This window comes from Emydura macquarii, unplaced genomic scaffold (genome assembly GCF_026122565.2).
Source record: "Emydura macquarii macquarii isolate MOO-44397 ecotype Brisbane River unplaced genomic scaffold, CSIRO-AGI_Emac_v2 contig_1253, whole genome shotgun sequence".
In the NCBI taxonomy this organism is placed as follows: Eukaryota; Metazoa; Chordata; order Testudines; family Chelidae; genus Emydura; species Emydura macquarii.
Window position 1 is genome coordinate 12,321,455 of NW_027131390.1, and position 25,389 is coordinate 12,346,843.

The 25,389-nt window shown below is 41.2% G+C and overlaps 1 long non-coding RNA gene across 1 annotated transcript; it reads left to right on the forward strand.

Annotated features, from left to right (window-relative positions):
* Window positions 1-8,094: 8,094 nt before the first annotated feature.
* LOC137153906 (uncharacterized) lies at window positions 8,095-22,968 on the forward strand. The gene is made up of 3 exons (XR_010919940.1): window positions 8,095-8,206; window positions 13,518-13,617; window positions 22,599-22,968. It is a non-coding gene; the product is annotated as an uncharacterized lncRNA (long non-coding RNA).
* Window positions 22,969-25,389: the final 2,421 nt, after the last annotated feature.

The window sequence follows — 25,389 nt, forward strand, 5'->3', positions numbered from 1 at the left end:
AGAGATGTAATTTGTATCTTCCTACGTCTGTATTGCTGAGTCTGAGGGAAAAAGTCCCTTTCTCTGAAAGAGCAGGCAGCAGCATCTCTTTGCTCTTCCCAGGGGATTACTTTCTCTCTCTCCAGTCCTGCATTGCTTTGGTTTATGTTCTCTTGGAGGGAGAGGCGCTTGTTCAAATCTTCAACAGATCTCCTGCTGAGCTCCTAACCCTTGTTAGTACATTGGGAGCAGCAAGTTTGTCATTGCAGGCTATATTCCTGGCAATCCCAGCAGCTTTAGCTGGCGGGTGTGTGTGTGTGTGTCTGTTTGAAGCAGTGTTTTATCCCTCTCTTGTCTGATTCTGCCTGGGGGGCCATTCATTGCATCGTGATGCTCACTTTGTGTAAGGCATTGCATCAGGCAGCATGAAGGACATGGGGCTGAATTTAAACTACTATGTGCATTGTGCTTTGTATTTTGCAGGGACACTTCAGCTGTAGTTGAACTTTGTTTTCCCCTTTGTAAATCCAGTCCAGTCTATACAAAGTGGACAGTAATTACAATGGGTTCTTGGAGGCTTTGCTGAGGGTCTGTATCTGTAATCAGGCTATTTAATGTGTCTACTATGGATTTTGTTGTGGCATTGTTGCACTAATCTTATATATTACTGTGAGTTGTGATTGGATGATGTTGCCAGCCCAGTCTTGTCCAAGCTAGTTCTGGATTTGGTTGGTTATTTGGCAAATCTGCATGCTGAACGAAGGAGCTGTGATGTAGTCATCTTCCATGCAGTGCATGAGTTTAGCCAGTTGTGGGGAGTCTGTTACCTGTATTCCTGTGAGAAGAGCAATGGTTACCTATTATTGTACTGGTAGATGGGTTTTTGCGCTGAATTTTGCAAGTGGGTGCTGGTGTTTCTGTTGGAATCCTTGTGAATTACTGTCCCACATGCATGTAGATATCATCTTTGTCACTGGACCATGTTTTCCTGGAAATGATGGATTCTCAGGGATTTATTCTTGAAATCCCACAAAAGAATCACTGAGCCATATCACAAGTTCATCACTTTGTAATGGCACTTTAAAACTTCCCTCTTCCAATGCGGTTTGTTAGTTTTCCTGCCCTTGGTCAACTTTATTCTCTCCTTTCTTTCTTGCTCTTTAATTCCCCTTTTCCCCTTTGTTAGATCCTTCTCCTTTTCAGCTTCGCTGTGCATTCATTTTAGATTGTGAGCATTGTAATGGTCTTCCCTTGGGATTTGGTAGGGAAACATGGCCTAGTGGTCAAAGTTGCAATCTTTTACCAGCAGGAGGGTTGTGGGGAGGGGATTATCAGTGTCTAGGGTCCACTGGCAGGATAGAGGAGGAGATACTTCCCTTGCTCTGATTATCCCTGGGGTGGGTCCTCCCTTCCCTCGGGGAGGGCCCTTTTGGGCAGCTGTGGGTTGCAGTCTGCTCTCTTCCAACTCTGCAACTTAAATGAGCTGCATCTCTCTCTTTTAAATGCTCCACCAGGTGGAGCATTTGTTGCAGGTGTGGTGGTGCAGGGCTGGCTGGGCACAAAATAATCCCTTAACCCCTTGTTGCCCATTGTGGAGTTTGTATACCCCCCTCAAAAGTGTATTACTGTACTACTAGGTATACAGTGCCCTGAGCACTTTGGCAGAGTTGAGGGTATACTTTTACAAATAAAATGGCTTGTTGTTATCTTAATGTAGTGTCCAGTTCTTGCCTATGTAGCAGGTTTTCCTTTATTCTGTAGTTTTCATTTGGGTGATACTTGTAAGCAAAAATAACCTGACAGAGGAAAAAAAACAAACAACCCAGACCTGATAAGCCATCATTTTTAACTGTTTGCTGCTAGTGTTACTATTGCAGAAGTAACCAATTTTAAAGCAGAATTAGTATTTTAACATGGTGGGAAACTAAGAATTAATAGACCCAAACTCCCTGGTTGCTGATCTGCATCAGGTCACACATGCACACCTCATTTCCTGTCTTGGTGCTACACTGAATTTTGCTTTTTGCTATGTGCAGGAAAATAAAGGCTCTGGAAGCAGAGATTGCAATTTCCCTGCCAGCCATAGACTTAAAGCACAAACGTTAACCTAAGCAAGATGATGTTCAAGGAGGAAGTGGATTTACCTTTTCTGCTTCTCCCTTTCACCTTTTTAAAAAGTAAACATGCAATCTTATTGTATGTAATCTGTTCAGTTTACAGTCTGGCAATGATCCATGGCTGCTTAGTATGACCGAAACCCTGGTTGATGGCCAGTAGCACATATGTGGCAAGAAGAATGTGAGGTTATGTAGCACTTCAGTGTAGACAATACCTACACCCAGAGGAGGGTTTGTCCCATTGGTGCAGGTAACTCGCCTCTCTGAAAGGCGGTAGCTTGGTCAACTGAAGCATTCTTCCATCGACCTAGTGCTGTCTGCATGGGGACTTAGGTTGGCTTAACTATGCCATCCAGAGCTGGGGGGTTTTCACACCCCTGAGCGAATTTTTCGCACCCTCTATACTTATGCTGACCTAATTTGCTATTGTAGACCAGGCCTAACATAATGTGGGTAGTGACTCCATGAGAAGTAAAAAGTAGTGGGTAGTTTCCCAAGTTCCAATTGCCGTCATCCTGACTTCAATGGAGACAGAATTTCACCCAATAATGGTGATTCCTGTGTTTCTCTGCACGCAGAGTGCCTATGGAATTTATACATAACAGGCAGTGGAAATCCACAGTACAAAACAAAAAACCCATGCAGCTACTAGCTTAAGAGAGAAAGCAAGCCTCCTATGGACCGATAGGACATTTTGCACTCCAGGATAAGATATTGATGGATGTAGAATGTTCTAGCCAAACATGACTGTCCTGGTCAAATGTGTTACAGTCCTTCCCAGACTTTTTCAGCTAATATATGGATGGAATGTCCGATGGCTTGGGTTATTTTGGTATTACCAGTCCCCTGGCAAATCAAGAATTTCAGTCATGGTTTATAATATATACTGAGAGTAACTAAAGCCATGATTTAGTTAGACAATACACAGCTGAGATTTCTCAGGCTGCGTGATGGAAGGTGGACAAAGCTGTACATAAATGGATCTGGAAAAAGCTCACAATTTAATATCATACATACACATATTCTTTGTCAGCATTCAAATCTCATTTCAATGGTTCCAGTATTGCTTGTTAATGAAGAAGAAAAAAAGTTGTCATGCCAACAGGAATATTTTATATAAAATAAGAGAAGCTACAGTATGTGTATGATTGATAGTTTGTGTTTTTAAGTACAGCACAGCATATGAGTGTATTTCCACAATATATCATCTCTTGTATAAAAGAATTTGACATTTCAGCAATATCTTAGTTACTTCTATTAATTCACAGAACACTTCACTTTCTTCTTTTTCAATAATTTCAGAGTTATAATCAATGCACTATATCAGACTTTCTATAAAACTTGAAAGATCTTTGAATTTTTCTTCTGCTCGGTTTGTCCCTTTATAGACTAGCTGTCTCCAGGCGTTGGGTGAAAGATGTGAGTGCTTAACCTTTTTTTCTTTTTCAAGACTTTGTATGGGATTTCTTATCTTTTTGTGATACATGGTTGATATTTGACTAAGTTGTTGTTATACCTTCAAGTGTTGCTCTTGTGTCATTGTACTTGGCTGGTATATATTGCATTTCTGCTCACTTGCCTCAGCCAAAGAGATACCACAGTTTCAGTATCAACACTCTTACACAAATAAAGGCATTTTTAGCCTATAGATGTTCTCTCTGTGTTATTACAGGTACAAAGGTAAAATCATGGTATGAGCTTTCAACTTTTTTGTTCATTTGATTTACATGTGTCAATGAGGTGAATACAACAGAATTTTTGTCTTCCCAGTTTATTTTTCAGCTTGTAATTATTATCAGAAAAGTGATTCCACCTTAGGCTTTGATTTATTAGGGAATGTATCAAAGACACATTAATTTAGCCTTAATGACAAGAAGAAAACAAATTAGAGCTGGAGGTATTAATTTAACCAACGCCCCCATTTCCACCTAGTGTTGGCATTTGCACAGTTGAGAGAAGGACTGGTGTTGATATATGTTGTAATACTAGCTACTGGTGTAATTCTGATTGATTTATTTTTATTTTTTGTTTCAGGGTTAATAATGCATAATCTTGTGATGACACTTGAGGAAAATGCTGATGACATTTCAGCAGCAAATTATTTTTTGTTACCAGTGCTGACACAGATATAATATTCCCGTAGTTTATTCAGCTTCTTTGTGATTACAGGGGGGTCTTCTTTTCTTTCTGCTCGCTATCTTTGGAAAAACAAATTGCTGTCTGTATTAGTGACGTGTTCTGTGCTGTTAAGGTGCAGCATGTTATCTCATTAATGACAATATAGCAATTGATATTGAGAGTCCTATTCTGAATTTTTTGATATGCATGCATAATCTAATATGGCTTGGTTTATGGATTCTCTGTTGCCCAAGAAGTGGGTACTTAATGCTATCCTCTCTATTAGGATCAGATATAGGTGCCGAGAATGGTGAGTGGGATTTGATAATCTTACACATATCCGGTGTAATCAAGGAGATTCTCTTTATTTCATGCCCAGATATAGCCTGATCAGAAATTTCTCTTTGTATGGTTTACTCTAATCCTTGTGTTCCCAAGGAAAATATACTGGAACAGCAACTGTCCTTCTATTTCATCCCTTTGTTTCCTTTCCCTCTGGTAATTTGTAAAGGAGCATATTACATTTTGTGAAATTAAAAATATTTTAATGACACCCGAAATCAGATTTATGTCTGACACCATAGTGAGAATTCAACAGATGGAGTGGGTATGGAGTGCACCCCTTCCTAAAGTTACTGTTGGAACAGCTGATCAGAACTTGCCTTATATAAATGGTGGCCTTTTTAAACCTGTCTCAGTACTCCAGAGGAGATACAGGAAGGGTCTTTACTAATCTGGGATCCTGTCTTGCATTCCTTTGCAATGGTGGAAATGGCAATTGATGTAAACAAAGGACTAACCTTGATTCTGCAGGGACAGTGGGTGGGTTCAGTATGTTCTGGCAAATAGATATTGGAGCGGCAGGTAGAATGGGTGGTGGGGGTTCATGGCAGGAATCTTTAAGTGAATTGAAGCTTGTGCAAAGTGCCCGTTTGATAAACTGGATTTCAAACTGCAGGGCTATCCTCCGAGCAGGTGTGGCATGAGGAAAGGAAGGACAGGCTTCCCCTTACCCCCCATGTCTTCCCTGTCAGTTCATCTTAATCCTTCCTTGCAGAGATCATCTTTAAGTGCTGATACTGGACTTCTGTCTTTGTGGTCCATTCAACCTCTGACAATTTTCTCAGCTGCCAATGCCACTTTTAGTATTGAAGAGATACTGACTAGAACATGTGTTAGCATGAAATTAGATCTTAGTGTGAGCGTAATTTTAAAAAACAATGGAGATTTAACTTTGTGCACATTTCTTTTAAGCTTTCTTTTTTTGGTTTATTTAGGTATCACACTTGGTGGTGTCAGGCTCTAGACACACAAGCAAACTGCACACCAGTAGACTTTGACAACATTCACATTGTTTTGTTGCCCTTCCCACAAGTCCCGATCTTTTCTCATCCCATTTGTTTATAGCATGTTACCTAGGACCGTAATCATCCAGCAATCAAGCCAACTGTGGAACAATTAGAATGCCAATCATAGGCTTTCCATTATGTTTTAGCTGCAGCTGAAGGCTCATGCTTGTGCCAAAACATCATATTCTGAACCAGAGGTTTTCTCCTCTAAATTGGATTCGGTGATTCAGAGAAGCAGTTTTGAAGCCTGCTTCTTATGATATTGGTAATAGAAAAATAAGTGCAGAGTAAATACAATTTTGTACTAGTGAGCATCACCGGGAAAATCATTTTTAATATATTTGGAACAACTTACTATTTCTGAAGGAAACTGCTGTACCATGAAAGAAGTTTTATTTTAATCTTTCATTGGTCTTGGGTCACTGTAGTTTCTCAATCTTAATGATTTCTTTTTAAAAAGTGGTTTAGATCATTTGTTCAAAATGTCTAGTCTGGCCCACATTGCTATCTTAGACGTTCAAGAGGGTAAAGACCTGTTAGAGCATCTAATTCATCTCTCTGGCAATATGCAATTGTTCGCTGAAGTTTATTTCCATAGATGTTCATGCCAGAAGGGACCATTATGATCATTTAGTCTGACCAGCTGCATTTAGGCAGACCGAACAGCTTCACCCAGTCTCCGCATCACACCCATAAGTTCAGTTTGAGCTGAAGACATCTTGTCTTGACTTTAAAGAGTGCAAGTGATGAAGAATCCAGCTCATGATTTTGTCTAGTTTTAGAAGTCCCAATCAACAGAATTTTCACCATTTCCATAAAGTGATTATTTCACAGTCTGAGAGGTCTGACAGTTGAGAAGTTGTTTTGTTTTAAATTCAATAAAAATGTCCCCTTTTTATTCTTACTCATTTATACCTACTTATACCTGCAGACCTAGGACACATTTCTTGGGTGCCTATCTCCTTTATATCTAAGCATTTTCTAAGCTTCCACCTGTCCTCAAACTGGCAGCAGCCCCAGTTGTGGTTCATGCCAGGTCATAGAGTTGGTAAGGAGCATGCACTACCAGGCTGCATTTTTATGGAGCAGTTGGGTGAGAGCTAGATTTGCTTAGTAAGGGAAACAGCAGCAGACTCAGCCCACTGAACAGAACAATGCTGCTCGTGTAATTCGTTTTTTCCCAGCCTTAAATCTGAAACAGTCACTCATGCTGGATTATTTATAGTTTTGCTTCCACATGCAGCAGATCAGAATTACGTAGCTCTGATGATTTAATAGATATTTTAGGGAGGTTGGTACAATACTTTTCAGAAGAGGAAATACACTCAGTCAGGCTGGTTCTCAGTGGAATTGGTGTGTAACAGATGAACAAAACCATTTGGCTTGAAACCCATTTGGCTGGAGAAATGACAGTTTAGCTCTGTGACATGGCAGAACAATCTCCACTGCCCCTTTCTTGGATGAGACGTTTAAGGAGAAACGGAGTGGAGTAATGTGACTGGATTTAATAAAGGAGATGGATAACTTCATAAACAATGAGCAGTAGCAAGCAGGAATTGTAGCAGTTATGCAATCTAAGATAAGAGTAGTTAGATCTCATCCACTAATTTATAAAATGAGCTCTGTAGGCACCAGGAAGGAATCCCCCCTTACTACCAGCTACAGCATTGCACTATTGCCTAGGAGTCTGGTGGGGATTTTCACTTGCCTCAGAAGCCTCAGTTACTGGCTATTGCCAGTTGCAAAATACGCCAGGACTTGATGGAGCTGGTAGTCTGATTAGGTATGGTAAATCCTATATTCCTTTGGGTGAGCACGTTTTAAACTAAATGGGGGTTGGGTTGGTGAGAAGAGGATAACGCACTTACACTGGCACAGTACAAGAGCTGGATGCACCACGCTTTAACAGAAAAATGAACTTGAATGAGGTAATAGTGGAAAAGATGTGGAAATTATTTAGCTCTAATTCTGGTTGCCTGTAGTCATGGTAATCCAACCCTGCTCTAAATCAGAATCCCAACTAAAATGTGGCTAAAATGATCCTTACCTATGTCAGTGTGCAATTTAGAAAGAGGTGCTCACCAAGCTATTCTCACGCTTTTGTTGCTCTTTGGAAAACACTTGAGGATTATTTTTGGTTTCTCTCTGCGTTCCTACCATCTTCTCTTATTCTCACTTGCTCTAATGCTTTTTCAAATATAATTTGGTGTTTGTAGAAATGCCACTTGGTGGAGAGTTGCTTCAGGTGGAGGAATGGTAACAGTAATACTTTGCCTTAAATAGCGCCTTCCATCTGTAGATCTGAAAGTGCCTTGCAGACACTGTAAGCGTCAAGAGGTAGTAGGTAATTATTAATTATTGTACTTTAGTAGAGAGCAATAAAATAAGGCACAGAGTAGTTAAGTGATGTGTTCAGAGCTACAATTTGAGAAACACTAAACTGGGCTCCCCTCGCTGGGCATTGGAATGACTGGATATTACTCTTCACTCCCAGTATGCAAATACTTCTCTTTTTCTTGTTTTTTTTTTTCAGAATGGAAAGAGGAGAGTCTCTCTCACCTGCTAAGTCGTGTGGAGCACCTTGTCTCTGAGAGGGACTTTCAGCTGATTTTGGAGATGGTGAGGCTCAAGGCATATCTTCGGGTAAAGAACTTTTTTTTGTACTGGTCATGTCTGGCTCAGATACAGACGTAAGATGTCTCATAGGTCACCCACTTCGTGACTGGCTGTGGATCAACCTTTGAGATTCAGAGATCTCATATAAGTGAGAAGCGAAGGAATCGCCTTATGTAGCAGAAAAAAGGGGTATCTAGTGCTGTCTGTGCGTCTCTTCATTCTCATGCAGAGTAGAAAGAGCTTTACTGATCTTTACTTGGCTCTGAGCATTTTCTCTCTTAGTCATTTTGCTCAGCTTGCAATTGCTGTTATATCTTTGGTAGAAAGCAAATGAGTATGAACTCAAAGCCATCACTTCTGCTATGCTGAGTGAAAAGACCATGTTCAAATGAAGAGATGACAACTTTGCCACATGAGAATGGGATCTGTAAGGGCTTTGTCCCCCATCAGTAGTTGCTGGTACTCAACCTTCTATTAATTAATGGATTTGTTGATAAAAGGTGATTTCTTTCCTTTTGAGGAGGGAAAAATACTTTGCTTTCTGCTGCTGGAACCCTGGAATTCAGGTTTGTTTCTGTACACCAGCTTAATTTTACTTGACAGCTTTTAACTGGTAAATAAGACACCATTTTGAAATATTAAGTGCCATATATAGAGGGCTTTCCTGCAAAAGTGCAAAGTTGAACAGTTGTCAAGCTTTATAGTCTCTGACTGTTGTGAAGGCTGGAAATCAATCTCTGGGCCTCCTAAACCTCCCTCTGAAGCAGTGAATTTTTGAAAATTAGCTTATCCCATAACACTAGAACAAGGAAGCACTATATAAAATTGAGAGGCTAAAAAAGATTAAAATAGATAAAGGCAAATTAGGTTTTTAACTCAATGTACTGTTCAACTCACTGCTACAGGAAGGTAAGTTCTAAAAAAAGTATTATAGTATGGTACATTAGTACTAGTTAATATAGAGGCAAGGGATGCCCGATTCCTCAATCATGTTTCAGGACAACCCCTGATCCCCAACTGGGGTCAATCAGTAATTCCTTATGGCATAGCATTGTATAATTAACTGGCTGGTGGCAGCTGTACACTTTCCTCTGAACCATTGGCATTTGTTTGAAATGGGATGCCAAACTAAATGGGCCATTCATCTGCCCAGTGTTGCTTCACTGTTCTTCTTTTTGTTCTAAAAACCAAACTCAGAATGATAAAAATGGCTGATTTTGGCCAGGGCACATTCCAGCACCTTGGAAGCCAGCCAACGAGGGACAGGTGCTCCCGTCTGCTGCATCGTGCCAAGGGGAACAAAGGAGAGGAACTTGCAGTAGGAAGGGACTGGGTGAGAAGTATGAGCCCATACAAGCCCCTCTGTATAAGCCTTGTGTGACTGAGGCACTGTGGGAGGTTGGTTCTTCTCTCAGTCACTTCTAGACTACCAATTGCATCCTCCCCAATTTCCTGACTGGCTGCCAGTGAGCTGGAATGTGTCCTGGCCAGAAATGTGGACAGTTCCATAGACTTCTCCCGTGATACTGCTTGCCTGCTTAAATTTAAGCGCATGTGTAAGAGATCTGCTGGATCAGAGCCCAAGTGCTGAGCACCTTGCAGGATTGAGTCCTAAAATGCCATGCAAAATACCTGCTGGTGGCCAGCATTAACTACCTCCCTGTGGCATTGAGGAGGAGGAGAAGCTGTGGTTGGAGAGCACAAGGCACGTGACCCAGACATACAGCTGGGAGGATACTAGCAAGCTCACAGTACCCAAAGGGCTCTGTGGACTGGAAGGGTTGAGACCTGACATTCCTATGGATCGCTGGCTGAGGAGGATCCGCTCCTTTCCCCTTCCACCTGTGGTGAGATCCTCAGAGGTGTTCAGGTGTCTAACTCCTATTGGTTTCATTGGGAATTAGGCACATAAACGCCTTGGAGGATCTGGGTCTCAGTAACGCTACAGTTATGCTGCTAATGGCTATAAATTCTGAGCTAGTCTGATCCAATAGGATTATAATGACACTTCATGTGGATTACCATCATAGGCACCAACTGAGGGGCTCAGGCACCCATGGGAGAAAAATAGTGGGTGCTCAGCAGCCGCCGGGTGACCATCTGCTCGGGCCGGGCTGATAGCTGTTGGCAGGCAGCCAGCAGCTCTTTCACACAGGCATCTACAGATGCTGTTCGGCACACTCCGCCTGCCCGCCCATCAGCTGATGATTGCGCCCATTAGCTGTTAGTTGGTTTAATGTGTTTTACCAGCATCTCCCTACTCCAGCAGGGGCTGAATCACAGCACAGTCCCCTGGGGCGGCTGCTGCTGCTCCAGCCAGGGACACTGAAGGGGGCCAACTCCCAAGTCCTGCCCTTCCCCGCGCAGCACTGTGTAACAGAAAAAAAAAAAAGGCTCAGGGACAGGGTTCGGTGTGGTCATCCTAGGTCATCAGCACACAGAGCCAGCCAGCCCCTGCTGCTGCTCACCTGGGGACACACACTGGGCCACCCCACGCCTCTCTCCAACCGCCTCCCCTCATACCTGCATCAGTGTGCCTCATGAGCAGACAGTGTGTGTGGCTGCAGCCTGCAGCTCCCCTCCCAGCACCCTCCCAGGCTCCCACCCAGGCTCCAGGCTGGACTCCAGGCAGCAGGTAAGTCCCGGCACAGGGAACCTGACTAAAAGGCTATGGCTAGGAGGGTGAATGCGTAGTTGTGGACAATGTGAGGCCACTGGAAAACTGGGCACGAACTGGCACGCCCAGCAGCACGTGTCCAGAGATGGGTGGCGGGAACTAGGCCCCGCCTCCGGAGGCCCTCCAGCAGAAGCTGGGAGGGTGGGTGGGTGGAGAGGGAAGCCCCATCAGTCAACCCCTGGGGAAGCTGCGGGGAGCTGGACCCAACCCCCTGGCACTGGCAGAAGCCAGGAGGGAGGCAGCTAAGCCCTGGCCCCCGGCAGGAGCTGGCAGGTGAAGGAAAAGCCTGGTGGGGATGCCATGTGGGCGGGGAGCTGGACTTGAACATAGGCCGCAGCAGAAGCCGGGCAGGGGCACCCACTGGCAAAACCAAAAGTCAGCCCCAAGTTCCCTACCCATAGAACCCCGAACCCTAGGGTGGGGACACCTACCCATAGGAACCCTAACCCCAAGTCTCCTACCCATAGGAACTCTAGTCCTAGGGCGGGGACCCCTACCCATAGGAACGCTAACCCCAAGACACCATCCTATAGAAAACCTAGCCCTAGGGCGGGAACCCTGACCCTAGCTCCAAGTCCCCTACCCATAGGGACCTTAACCCTAGCCACTAGTCCCCTACCCATAGGAACCCTAGCACTATCCCGACAACCCCTAGCTATAGGAACTGTAACCCTAGTTCTGAGTTTTCAGAAACATGTTAAAAAGTGTCACCCTTTAAGAGATGATGGCACCAGTCACACTTGTGCCACAACAGAATTAATTAGCTGCTTCTACGCTGAGGGGGCTGGATTAAGGGGGTACCCCTGGGATACTCAGCCTCCTGCAGACCTTGGCGCTAGGCCTTTCAGAGGACCTAGAAGATGGGCTAAAATTAGGCCCTGAAGAACAAAGGAATATTTTTGTTTGTTGGAATTCTTTAGTTAGACTTTTGCTAATCTGGAAGAGGATATGTTGTTTGTTTCTGTTTTTAAAATCTCTTGGCTGTGGAGGGCTAAGCAATATGTCCAGCACAGACCAGTGTGCACAGAGGTGAGATGATCCAACTTGTGGAGGGAAACTGAGGAAGGGAGTGCTTGCAGTGCCAGGCTTGGCAACCAGGGGGTGCTGCGGGCAGCCACAACCCAAGACTAAAGGGAAAGTAAATTAGAAGGAAGCAATGGAAGTACAATTAATGCTGGTATTTGTGAAACTAAGTAAATACTTTAAACATTCAGCCCAATTTTCTCTGCCACAAAGAAAGTTGATAGAATTGTGTCATTCCAGTTAGGTGGAAAAACAAACAAAAGGAGATCGAGACTTGGTGAGTACATTAGAAATGTATTCCCAAGACAAATATTTTAGGATAAGATAGTAAAATACCATTACTCAGTCCTTTGAAATTTACAGCTAAATAAATGGCAGAAAGTGCGTTTTTCTAATTGGCTACTTAATCCTAGGAGAAGTGACAAAGTAAATCTTATTGTATGGACTGCGATGTCTCAACTAAATTGCCCTGTTATCTGATGGAAGTTAGTTATGTCTCTGCCTCTAAAACAGGGTTCTCAAACTTTTTTTTTTTTGCTGGGACTCCCTTTGAAATATTTCAGGCTGTGATGACCCCCCCATGGCATGCCATCTTTACCCACATGCATGGAAGCTGACAGCTCGCATTCCCCCATAATAACCTTGTGACCCCCTGAGAAGTCATGCCCCCCCAGTTTGAGAACCCCTGCTCTAAAAGGACCTGAAGGTTAGCTGTGTGCTCATCTTTATTGTGTGTGTGTGCATGTGTTTGAGAAATATGCCTTTCTATTTTTAGTCATCTCTGGAGGTGGATTGTCTTTGTGTAAACGGTGAGCTAAAGTAGGTGCCTATTTCTAAAGATGCCTGTGAAATCATCTTATATCCTGTTTGGAGAAGGGAAGACAATGCTGTGGAAATGAAAAATGAGTTTGTGTAAAAAGTTATCTTCCGTAGAAGAGACTACGGAAATAGCGTTTCACAGCAGGATTTATTACTTTTTCCCTAAGATATATAGATGCATGTTATCAGTTTAACGCAGCTATCAGACTCATATAGCAATAACATCACTTACAAAGTTTCAGAAAATATTTAGCAAACCTCAGAAAACAGAGAATTACAGATCTTCAGTGCTGTAGCACTCAACTTGGGGTTTGTTATTTTTATCTCATGGCTTCACAAGCGCTTCTGTGTAATTATTTTACTAACTCAAATTTTATGTACACAAAAGTATAACTAATACAAGTAATACTTTTTTTTAAATAAAATTTTCTCTCCAGTGAAATACCAAAGTATTCTAAATGCAAATGCCGAAGCGAAGAAATAAGAAACATCTCCTCAGGTGTGTTAAACATCTGCAAGGGATAGCAGGGGATAGCATTTCTTCTGCTGTGAGGCAGATACATTTTTTTTTTCAGTGAAGAGATTGCCTGCATTGAAAGATAAGTTTGAAAAGTCTTTAAGAAATATAATACTTTAGGGAATTATGGGATTTAAAACTTCAATATGATCTTATACCATGGCAGGATTGCATAAAACATCATTGCTCTTTTACTTTCTGAATGAAAAGGATAAAAAAATCAACCCCTTTCCTTTCCTTTGTCCTTGAGATTAGCATCTTCTCATAACATTTAATGAATGTTGTCATCTTGGTTGTAATAGGTCCCATAACTGAGAGAAAAGAGTAATCTTCAATGACCAAGAAACTGAAGGTGAGAAGATAATTACTGTACAAGAATTACCATTATCAAGATATAGCAAGGTACACACATTCTCTTCCTGACATCTGGGGAGTAGGCATAATGGGAGTTACATACATATATTCTCACATATAGAATATAACATATTGTTGGAAGCGGTGGGGATTGGTTAGGGTGGAAAGATGTTCTCCTGCTCCTACATTGCCAGGAGCAATCTTTTGCACTTCAGCACTTATAAAACTGCCACTGTTAAAATCTGTAAATCCATTCCTTACATTTTTATTTGAATGCAGTGAATCGTAAATGTTGACTTCCAAAAACAGCAGAGGTAAATTGAGCATCTCATTTGTAACTGTGTGGAAGAACATTACTGTTTAAATATGCAAATTGATAAACATGAAAACATTCTTTTTCTATATACCTTGAAATTGCTAATCTACTGCTGCTAGGCTGATGCCGTGGAGAAATATAAATGATTAGAGCACTAACATTTATCTAGATCAGTCTATATTTGGTAGTTAAGTCTTGTGGGCATTCAACCATTTGGCTGAGGGCAAATTGCGACTCCATGGAAATATAAATATACAGTACACAAAGTCAATCAAAATGCAGTATCCATCTGCTTTCTAACCAATGTAAATACACTCCTGGATCAGTTCAAGGAGACTGCCTGAAGGTATATGTTGTAAAAATAAAATCATTGTCAAGTATGCCTTACAGGGCTATGACAATATGACTTACTTCTCAGCATTCATAAGAGATAGGACAGCTATTAGTGCAATATTGCTCAGTAAGATGTGAAACAACAAATGCTCATTTTAAACGTTGACTTTCATAGAGCTCCTCATTGCTACATGGCAAAAGTTACTTGGAGGCGTTCTTGATGCCTGATCTATCAGTTATTCTCCGTGTTTAAGATCTGCATTTAGATGGTATCTGTAAAAAATGACAAGGAATTGTGATGGACATTGTTAAATAAAACTGCTGCACAATTGGTAATGATTATTATAATGACTGCAAGCCTTATAATGGATAGATCAATTCTCTACTCCCCTCGCCTCAGACTAAATAATGAAAATTAAATTCAGGCTAATCAGCTCAAACAGTTACATGCCTTGTTGAAAAACCTTATAGAAATTATTAGAGATTGATAGCATTTTTACATATTTAAAAAAAATAATTAAACCAACCTATAGAAATCTAGAACTGGGATAGAATTATCAGATACATTCTATGGATGGCTAAAGGATTTCAGAATAATTTCTTTAGGTCCCTAGTCATTTTATTCTTTTTGAATCCCATAGGACTTTTCCCTAAGGAACAGTAAGAAAGGCCAGGGTTTTTACTGACTAAGGAAAAATACATTCATGCTATTTCTACAATGCACAAATACTACCATGTATCTTGCTACACTTGGCCTAATGGTGAGACTAAATCATCTTGGGCTGGACTGGCAGCTTGCAATCCAGCATGAATGACAACTATAGTGCATTGCTGTGTTGCCCCAGTAACTGGGCAGAAGTAAGCTGTACCAGTCATTTTCCTGGTATCTCAAGTTGGGCACTCAAAATCATAAGCCACTTCTGAAAAATTGGGTCCTATTGTACAGGCAAAGGGCTCCATTAGTATCTTCAAAGCCATTCAGTTTCCCATGGTAGTTTTGTCATTAGGATACAAATGGAGCCATTTATTTTCATTGATATCTGTCCCATCTTAAACCTTTGCATCTACAGGGGATAAAATTCCATGTCTTGGTAAATACTTTGGTTAACTGGGCAAGAAATTCCCCAAATGAGTTATGGAGATCAATATTCCTTAGGACCCCTTTTCCCTAGTGTGATGCTGACAGGCCAGATGGCAGCTTCTCAGGACAATTCACTTGTATGTGAATATCAAAGAAGTGTTAAATGTTAGTATGCGTTCAAACTAATTCACTCATATGCTAATAGAGATCAAAGGAGATGTTGATCATATTGTTTTCGTCTGTCTATATTCTGTAGTGTGCTACTACATTACTTCTACATTATTATATCCTGTAATTAAATAACCCTAGATCAAAATGTGTTAATGTAAGATTGTAAGCCAGTGTTAAAAGTTCCTGAAAACGAATGGAATGTTACTTGTATTGTTTTCATTTATCTATTTCTATTACAGTGTGATGGCAGGCATTTACATTTTATATATATATCTATCTTTGTAACTAAATAACCCATTAAATGCAGATGAAGCCTTGGGGAAATGCAAATGAAGAAGAGTACTAACTTCAAAGCAAGAGACATTTGGTTCAACAGTGGGAAAGCACAGACTTAGGGCCGGTTCACACTGACCGCGTGATTTGGCGGCAGTCAATGGGAGTTATGCAAACTACGCAGAGTAGTTTGCGTAACTGACGTTGACTGCTTAGCTTCCCTTCTGCACGCTGTTCACACTGCTGAGCCGACGGGAACAGCGTTCCCGGACTCAGCGCTACACTACTTGAGGGGGTGGACTTACTTAGTCGACTTCCTGATCGATTGAGCAGGTCTCACTGACCACTCAATTGATCCTGAAAGATCGATCTGGCGGCAGCGATTTTGCCGCCGTCAGTGTAAACGTAGCCTCAGTCTGCATTTCCTCCTTATCAAAACCCACATGGGCAAAGACACTGTTCAGATTATTTTCTGGAGAAGCTATAAAATGGATTTCAAGGAATGATCCTGTATCTCTGAACTGTAAAGGGATCAGTGACTGATTCTTTGGGATTGAGAGTAACCTACTGTGATTTTTGGCTTATATAACCTTTTAATCACAAAATCCAGTTTGTCTCGGTGGCAAGATGGGCTGGAGAGCCTAAGGGGACTGTCCGAGGCTCCAGGGTAGTACTGGTAGAGTGTCCATTCTATTTTCTGACAGTCTGATCTGAGGTTGGCACTCACAATTGTGAGCCATCCAGACAGTGTGATACTTGGATCTCTAGAAGACTCCCTCATATTGAGATGCATAATCTGCAGGCTCTTATTTACTAGGTTGTTGCAACTTCATATCAAATCAGTTATGCAAATCACAGGTAAACAGATTATTGCCCTGTTCTGAGCAATTTGCACAAAGTTGGCTGTCTTAAACAAATTTATTTGGCAGCAATGGGAACATGTAGAGTCCTTTAATGAGTGCATTGTAGCCGATATATACCTGATACACACACACACACACACATAATGTAAATTAGTTTGTCCTTTGATCACTCTGAATTTCAACTCTTGCCTAAATTCTAAGGTAGCTTTTTCATCCAGTTTGCGCGGACTCACTCTTGTCTTCTGTAGTGTGGGAGAATAACTAGCTACTTTCATAAGAGATCCTAACCTATTGAATTTACTAACAACTTGATTCCCAAAGAAGATGTGAAAACACCACTGGTTTCTTGCAAAGATGCAATGGCTGTCACAATAAAGTGTGCTAATAGGCATCTTCGTGTTGAAACTTTGCCAGCTCACTGTTTCGCCACCGATTCAAAATGCAGCATTAACTTTCCTGTTACTGAAAGGACATGTCACCCCCACTCCCGTCAACTGCTTTTGCAGAAAGCATTGTGTAGTTCACTGTGTTATCGAAATGTCTGGAGTCCAAGTTCTTATAGAAATTCCAGTGGTATCAAAGAAAATGTTTTCTAACTTATTTATATTTATCCATTTATATTAAACATAGAGATAGAAACATGTCTAGGTTACCATTAAAATTGTACTTTTCATGAGAATTTAATTATAGGCTGAAACAAACTTTTACTTTTTAAGCCTCCAGGAGCTTTCAGCAGGGGTGCTTGTTATTGACAATTGAATCGGTGCTTTTTCTGAGATGTGGACACTTTCTGTTGGGAACTGGATTGAGACCACCAAGCTCACTTCATATTTTACACTCCTCAGGTGGTAACAATTTTTGGTCTTTATTGACTTTGGGTCCTACTGTAGCCTGATCCTATAATGAATGCCAATTGGTACTCAGCTAATGAGGAGTGTGCTAAGGTTCTTGTCTCAGAATCAGACACCACAGAGTCATAATTGACAAGTTCAATATCTTGTAGGGAACCCCATGGTGTATGGCAAGGGCACTTACATGGAGTGCAAAATGCAACCTTAATCACCTTTATTAATACAATTAATAGAGACAAGAACGCTCCAAACCACGTAAGCAAATAGCATTAATAGATTATTCGAGACATCTTAATGGTTATTCCTTGCATAGCATAAGCTCACAGATTATATATTCACACTCCTTTCTTGGAGACCTGGTGATAAGAGACGAGCTTTGTCTCTGGCATGTCAAATGGGTCATATGGTCCAGATCCCTAATGCTTGAAGATGGATTATAGCACTAAATTTTTGAAGGGTGGAGGGCTAGCTACCTTCTTTATGCCAGTTCTTGCTTACATAGGGCCTGGGAATCATTGTGAATATTCAAAAAAGCACCCAGCCTCTTCTGTCCATATCCAGCTTCCTCACCTTCATAATATTGGGGTACCTTTCCCTGATAGGCTAATAAATCAATCCCTATTGACTCATTACCATATTGCTAAAGCAAGTTTGTGGTTAGACGTCTGCCAACAATCCTATCCTAAAATATCCAAGCTTAGCATCAGATCAGTATTCCTGTGGTTGTCTAGTTTCATTTTTTGCCAGCTTTTCTCTTAAGCTTAAGCTATTCTCAGTTCCCCAAATCTAGGGTGACCATTGGGCCACCTTACCTACCTATGCTAAAGGTCATAAATCTACGCTTCACTTATGCTAACTTGCTTAAGCCAATGTTTTACAGGGTGCAGGCCTGTGTGTTCCTTGCATTACTGCTAAGTGAAATAAGACTAAGCTGGCCCTATGGGATACACTATTAAAATGGACAGTCCGAAGGTAAAAAGCCTCCTATAACTACTCATTTGTCTGAGCTATCCTCTCCCAGTGAAAATTCTTTATTGGTTAGCAAAATTGGAAGAATGCTATTGAAAGTTCCTTTAGAAGAATTTCATATGTAGTGTCTTCAGTCATATCCTTGGGCCTCTTCCTCAGTTACTTAGCATAAAAGGGCCTGTAAGTGGGCAGAAATGGCCCCCTGAGAATGCCAGCTGCACAGAAGGCCTCCCTAGACAGCAAAGAGCTGCTGTAAGAGCTCTACAATGTCCCTGCTCCCAGACTGTGATGTAGGTGGATATGGGTATGGTTGAAGTGCACCGCACTATGACGCTTCTCAGGCCCCATAGGGGACTTTGGGAAGTAGAGGATAAATTAGAATAGCCTGTCCTGAAAGGCAACATATCTGAGTTAGGTTTGATCTAGCTATCAAAGGATGATAAAGTGTGGAAAGCCTACCTTATGAGGGGAGACTCAAGGAGCTTGGCTTGTTTAGCCTGAGCAAAAGAAGGCTGAGGGGAGATATGATTGCTGTCATACATCAGAGGGATAAATACCAGGGAAGGAGAGGAGTTTTTTAAGTTAAGCGCCATTGTGGACACAAGAACAAATGGATACAAACTGGCCATCAACAAGTTTAGGCTTGAAATTAGACAAAGGTTTCTAACCATCAGAGGAGTGAAGTTCTGGAACAGCCTTCCAAGGGGAGTAGTGGGGGGGGGGGGGACAAAAAAACCTAACTGGCTTCATGGCTGAGCTTGCTAAGTTTATGGAGGGAATGGTATGATGGGAAAGCCTGCAATGGCATGTAGCCAATCTGTGTAGCAAATATCACCAATGACTGGTGATGGGACACTAGACGGGGAGGACTCAGAGTTACTAGAGGGAATTCTTTCCCAGGTGTCTGGCTGTTGTGTTTTGCCCGTGTGTTCAGGGTCTAACTGATTGCTATATTTAGGGTTAGGAAGGAATTTTCCCTCAGGTCAGATTGGTAGCGACCCTGGGTATTTTTTGTCTTCCTCATGCTGCACTTGCAGGTTTAAACTAGAGTAAATAGTGGATACTCTGCAATTTGAAGTCTTTAAATCATGATTTGAGGACTTCAGTAACTCAGCCAGAGATTAGGGTTGTATTACAGGAGTGGGTGAGTGAGGTTCTGTGGCCTGCAGTGTGCAGGAGGTCAGACTAGATGATCATGATCATCCCTTCTGACTTTAGTCTGAATCTATCTCCAAGTAACAATAGCAGTGAAGCCACAGTAGCATGGATGGGGGCTGCAGGAGTATGCACCTGGGTGGGCAGGGTTAGCCCATGCAGCTACCTGTGCTGCTGCAGCTTTGTTGCTATTTGATCTAGTTCAGCAGTTCTCAACCGGGGGTACGTGTATCCTTGGGGATACGCAGAGATCTTCCAGGGATACATCAACTCATCTAGGTATTTGCCTAGTTTTACAACAGGCTACATACTAAGCACTAGCCAAGTCAATACAAACTAAAATTTCATACAGCCAATGACTTGTTTATACTGTTCTATATACTATACACTGAAATGTCAGTACAATATTTATATTCCAATTGATTTATTTTATAATTGTATGGTAAAAATGAGAAAATATGCAATTTTTCAGTCATTGTGTGCTGTGATGCTTTTGTATTTTTATGTCTAATTTTGTAAGCAAGTGGTTTTTAAGTGAGGTGAAACGTGGGGGTACATAAGACAAATTAGACTTCTGAAAGGGGCACAGTAGTCTGGAAAGGTTGAGAGCCACTTATCTGGTTATATCAAAGCTAGACAGAGACATACCCTGTTTCTTTCCCAAACAAGAATTGACTAACTTAGCTCCTGTGTGTGTAAGACAACTTTTATCAGTAATATAATATTTCTCATGCATTTCATAGTCTTTTTTTTTTTTTTTTTTTAACCCTCAAAGGTTGTGGTGTGATGTGGTGTTAACCCCACACATGACAGAGCAGGTTAAATTAGGTCAATTAACATTATATGCTGCAACTGGAAGAGAGCCAGGGCTCTGTAAAGCCTAATGGAAGACCAAGTTCAGCTGGGATAGAGCAGGGATGAAGCTGAGAAGTGAATGGGGCTGCAGGGGAAACAGTCTGCAGTGTCTCACTGGGAGAAGAGAGGTTTGTTTGGGGCTAGAGAGTCTGGCAAGAGAAGTCAAGGAGGGGAAGTAGTCTACAGTTACTCCCTGGGAGAAGGGAGTTTGAGCCAGTGAAACTGGGGGAGGGGGTAGAAGACGGAGAAAGGCAATAGAAAGGCATCCAAGGAAATAGCTACAGGGTGTGGGAGCAAGCAAACCATAGTTACTGAACACTGCATCCCTGGGCTGGAACCCAGAGTAGCGGGTGTCCCCAGGTTCTCCTACCAGCCATGGGAAAGAGGCACAGGACCTGGCCTGGGACTGGAAGAGTGTCTGGAATGGTATGTGGGGACCTTGTCCAGTGCAATTTGATAACCCAGAAGAAGAGGAATATAGTGATCTGGCCAGGGGGCTGAGCTATGGAGAGGGAGCATCCTGAGTCCCTAAGAGAGAGCATCAGATCTGAATGGAACTAGCCAGATGTGACCCCAAGGTGCCCAGCAGTGAGTAATCTCCATGACATTGACTTTAGCTCAGAAAGCTTGTTTGGGTTTCATTTCCTACAACTGTGCATCCTATCTGGACAAAGCACCAGTTCCGTTTCATGATCTTACAGTGATTACATTTTTACTGAGGTGATATGTAGACTAAAGCTGTTAACCTTCAGACAGTCATCTTTTCAGATAATTTGCTGTTAAGGATTGCATTGAATCTTACATGAAAAATCAATTATGGGAGAGGGCTGGAAGTTAAACATTGAAGCACTTCTATGCAGTAGAGCACAAATGTAGACCATAAGAAAATACAAAGTATTTAAAGAAAAAAAGTTAACTCCATTTGTGAATAATAGGGAGAAATGAAAAAAACTGGCCTTTTCAGAAGTATTCACTGATTTAGTGGTCCTCAGTTTTTGGGTGCTCAATTACAGATTGCTATACCTGATTTTCAGAGTGGCTGGGGGTCCACAGGTCCTGATGGGGAAATGTCATCTCAAGTTGTCCCATGACCTGACTGGCTGGTTTCTTGTATGCAACCCAGTGTAAGTTGGTGTTGACAAGAGGATAGTAAGTAGCCTTACATATTAGTTCAGTGAGGGTGTTGTGTATAAAGGACAACATAGAAGCAAATGGGATGTTTGTAAGGCATGTGCACAAATGGATATTAAAGATTGGCATCACTGGTGGAGTAGAGGGGTATGGAGGTGACTACTCCTGTGAGTTGAGTGAGGGTGGTCAGATCAGGCCCAGAACATGACAGATGTCATTCATGTTACCTAATGCGCCACTGAAAGCTATTCATACCACGGCAATGGGTACAACAGAAAAACCTGAGTAGACTAGAATAGTTTGTAAAGCACCTTGGGGGTCCTTTAGGATGACCAGTGCTCTTGCAATGTAAATATTTTTGGCCATGTTTTTTCACTATATACTAATAAGTTGAAACCCTAAGACACACAGCCAAGCACTTATCCCATATGTAATGCAGGGAGAATATATAGCTGATCTGGTGGACGGATGCTAAATAAGTGTTTCAACAATCCGGAGATACCAATAGTTTTGAAGATGTTTTGTACCAGAGTTCAAGGTGTAATGAGGGAGGAAGTGGCTATGGATCCTAAAGGCTGAAGTGACCTTTAGGATCCATTTCCCAGGAAAAAGGAATCATCAAAGTAAACACTTTATTTTTTCTGCTAGCTATTCAAATATGCTACAGGTGTTCAACCATGCAAAAGTCTGTCTTTTTTTAAAAATGAAAATTTATGTGAACAGTAGGCTAGCAATGTCAAGCAATGAATCAGGTTCATACCATAGGAAACTGTGCTGTGCAACAAAGGGAAGGAAAAATTCCTCCAACATGTTGCATGTGTTAAATGTCATCTCGTTGGGCAGTCATCTCTCTTTTATGCATCTGATTTTTCCCTTCAATGGATAGCACTTTGCATGCATTCTTACCTTACACCACAAAGGGTGTGATCCAGAATTCACTGGAGTCAATGGAAAGATGCCTAACTTCGGTAAGGGATGTTGTCTTTATTAAAATGATCATTATAAATATATTGGTTCTCTTTGCTTCTTAGAATCAACAGTTCCATGAGGAGGAAGAGCTGGAAGTGTACAGTGGATGGGAGCTCATTAGTACTGAAACGAAGTCCCAAAATACTGAATTGAAACTTACACTTTACTCACACCAGAGATGAATTTGCCCTTTATGTTTTTTTTGCCATTATTTCTGCCCACACAGAACCATTCCTATTCTCCTTCCACCCTCCAATATCTCTCTCACTCTCCTCTTCCACAACTTCTCCTCCTCATGGCCACTAACTCTGTTTCCAAATTGTTCCATTAATCAATGTCACCTTCTCCTTCTGTTGTAAAGTCCTTTAACTTATCTGTTGCTTCAGATAAATGGTTTTAATTTAATATTTTAATTGTTTTCTTTGTTTTTGGTTTCTTCTCAGACATTTTTGTTATCCATCTCCTTTAGCCTCTCTTATGAATACAAAGATATATATTGATTAGCTTAGTTTTTGTTAAGTTTATTTCCAAACTAAAAGTTTCTCTCTGGAGCTAGAATATTTTTACTCAAAGTGAAGAGAGCTTAGAGAGGAGAGAGTTCATACAGTTGTCGAATGGAAAAAAATATTTACCTGAAAAAATTTGCCTTTGTTTAGAGTAGACAAAAATCTTTGTCTAGAAAGAGGCAGAGAAACCAGGGATGAAGTATGTTGTATTTACACACACGCACAGTGCTATCTCATAGAGACTATTTTTGTGCTTTACTTGTTGTTTTTCTTTAATACTCATGTTAGGATGAAAGTTTAGATTTTGCTGTGTGTGTGTATGTGTGCTTTGCAAAAGGCTGAATCAACTCTTAGAACAAAATGGTCACCATTTTTACACACAGGTAAGCTTCTTGAAAACCTCAAGGTGCAGTATAGAAGGGGAAAATGAAGCTATGGTGCCTAAGTATATTCACCAGGAATAGATTGAAGTTATTTTTGTGTAATTGAGGGAAGAGAGAAAATGACAGATTCTGAGCAGACTTTGATGGAGATACTCAGATGTACGCCAGCTGAGAATCTGACCCAAATGTTCAGCCCTACACCTATAGGAAAAATACCCTATATAGAAAAAATGGAAATGATTCAGAGGAAGAGGAGTTCTTATATTGAGCTAACAGACTTGGGAACATCAAGTGCTCCAAATTTGGCTGAAATGAGAGAGTCAACCATCAAAGAAAGCACATAAGGAAGTTTAAAAAGAGTAGATGATAGTTTAATTACTGTTCTCCATTGTACTAAATACCTTTTTGGTAGGTTTCCATAGCATGCAGTTTAAAAATCAGGACACATACTACCTGTTGTTTGTAACCTTTCAGTGATGGTTAAAGAAAAAGCAGATGCCCTTATGCTATCCTTCTCTCACACCTGCCCTCACAACAAGTTACTAGTCCCACTTTCAACACAGGTTATTGTTTTCAGGTGCAGATTGGCCCCTTCCTTCAGGAAATTGAGACTGCTGGCTGGACTAAGCCTGAGGCAACAAATATCCCTGGGTATAAGTGAGCTTCTCTTGTGCTTATAGCTGTCCATTAATATGCAGGACCCTTAAAAGGGGGCTGCACTGGAGTGACTTTCCCACCATCACAATCATGTATTGTTGCTTTTCATCTTTGCCTTCAAGGCTCTATATAATGCTGCCCCTCCCTATTCCCTTGTCAAGATTTGCACTGTCCCCCTTCAGCCTCTTGAACTCCACTAATGTTTCCAGCCTTGTCTGCCTCTTTGCCAGCTTCTCACAGTCACCTCCAGGCTTCCTTCCACGCTGCCCTGGTACAAGCCCTTTGAGCTCATCTGCAAGGCCCCATCCCATCTGCATTTAAGTTTTTTTTCTGGAAAAAAACCCCCAAAAAACTTTCATGCCTACATTAAATTGAGTTGACTTGTATGTAAATTTCCTGTTGTTTCTTTCCCCTTGTCTCTTTCTACTTGTCTGTCCTGAGGTGGTGAACTCCTCAGAACAGAGCCATCTCTCTTCAGTGTTTAGATAATTTTCAATCAGTTAGAGGGTGCTACCACAAGTAAACAATTCTCTATTTTATTACCGATATGCTTATTTCTCTGCCTGTCCCTTTGTGTATGTAGGGTGTTTTGATTCTTAGTTTGGCACGCAACAGCCCAAAGTCTCTTTTCTTTATCCAAAACCAGCAATTTAAGTATTATATATATATATACTGAGAATTTTCAGGAAGATATTCAGGTGGGATCTGAATGTTGAAACATCCTAGAGAAGTCAGTTGTAAGGCTGTTAGGAAGATTGCTGGAAAATGTTCTGCTGAATGCTTTTAAAAATAGGCTATTGTTGGCAAATAATAAATAATATAATAAAACAATATTGAGTGTTTCAGCCAAAAGCTTATACTTAATAAATGGCTTTGATGCAAATTTCTGAAGGGGAGGAGGAGAACAATTCTATTTGTTGTGAAATTGTTGGAAATTTGTTGGTTTTCTTTGCCTCTACAAAAAATCCACTTTTGATACACTTTTTATTTTTTGGGTTTCCCTTAAAGGGAAGAATCACAAACCCAAAGCAGAATCTTTAATTTACTGCCTTACTAACCATGGATAGTATGGCGATTTTTAGGCTTCCACTTTTGTTGTTGTGGCCTTATTAAATATAAATGTACTGTTGTCACATAAGGGAAAACAACTAAAGTCAGACCAAATTTGTTACACTTTACATAATTATGCATTAAGAACAATGTATTATTAATGAAGTTGTCTTAGATTCAGGCTATACTGTAGGATGTAGGAATGCTGGTATGTCAGTTGAAATTGGCTTTTCAATAGAGGGCTATAAAGTCTCTTA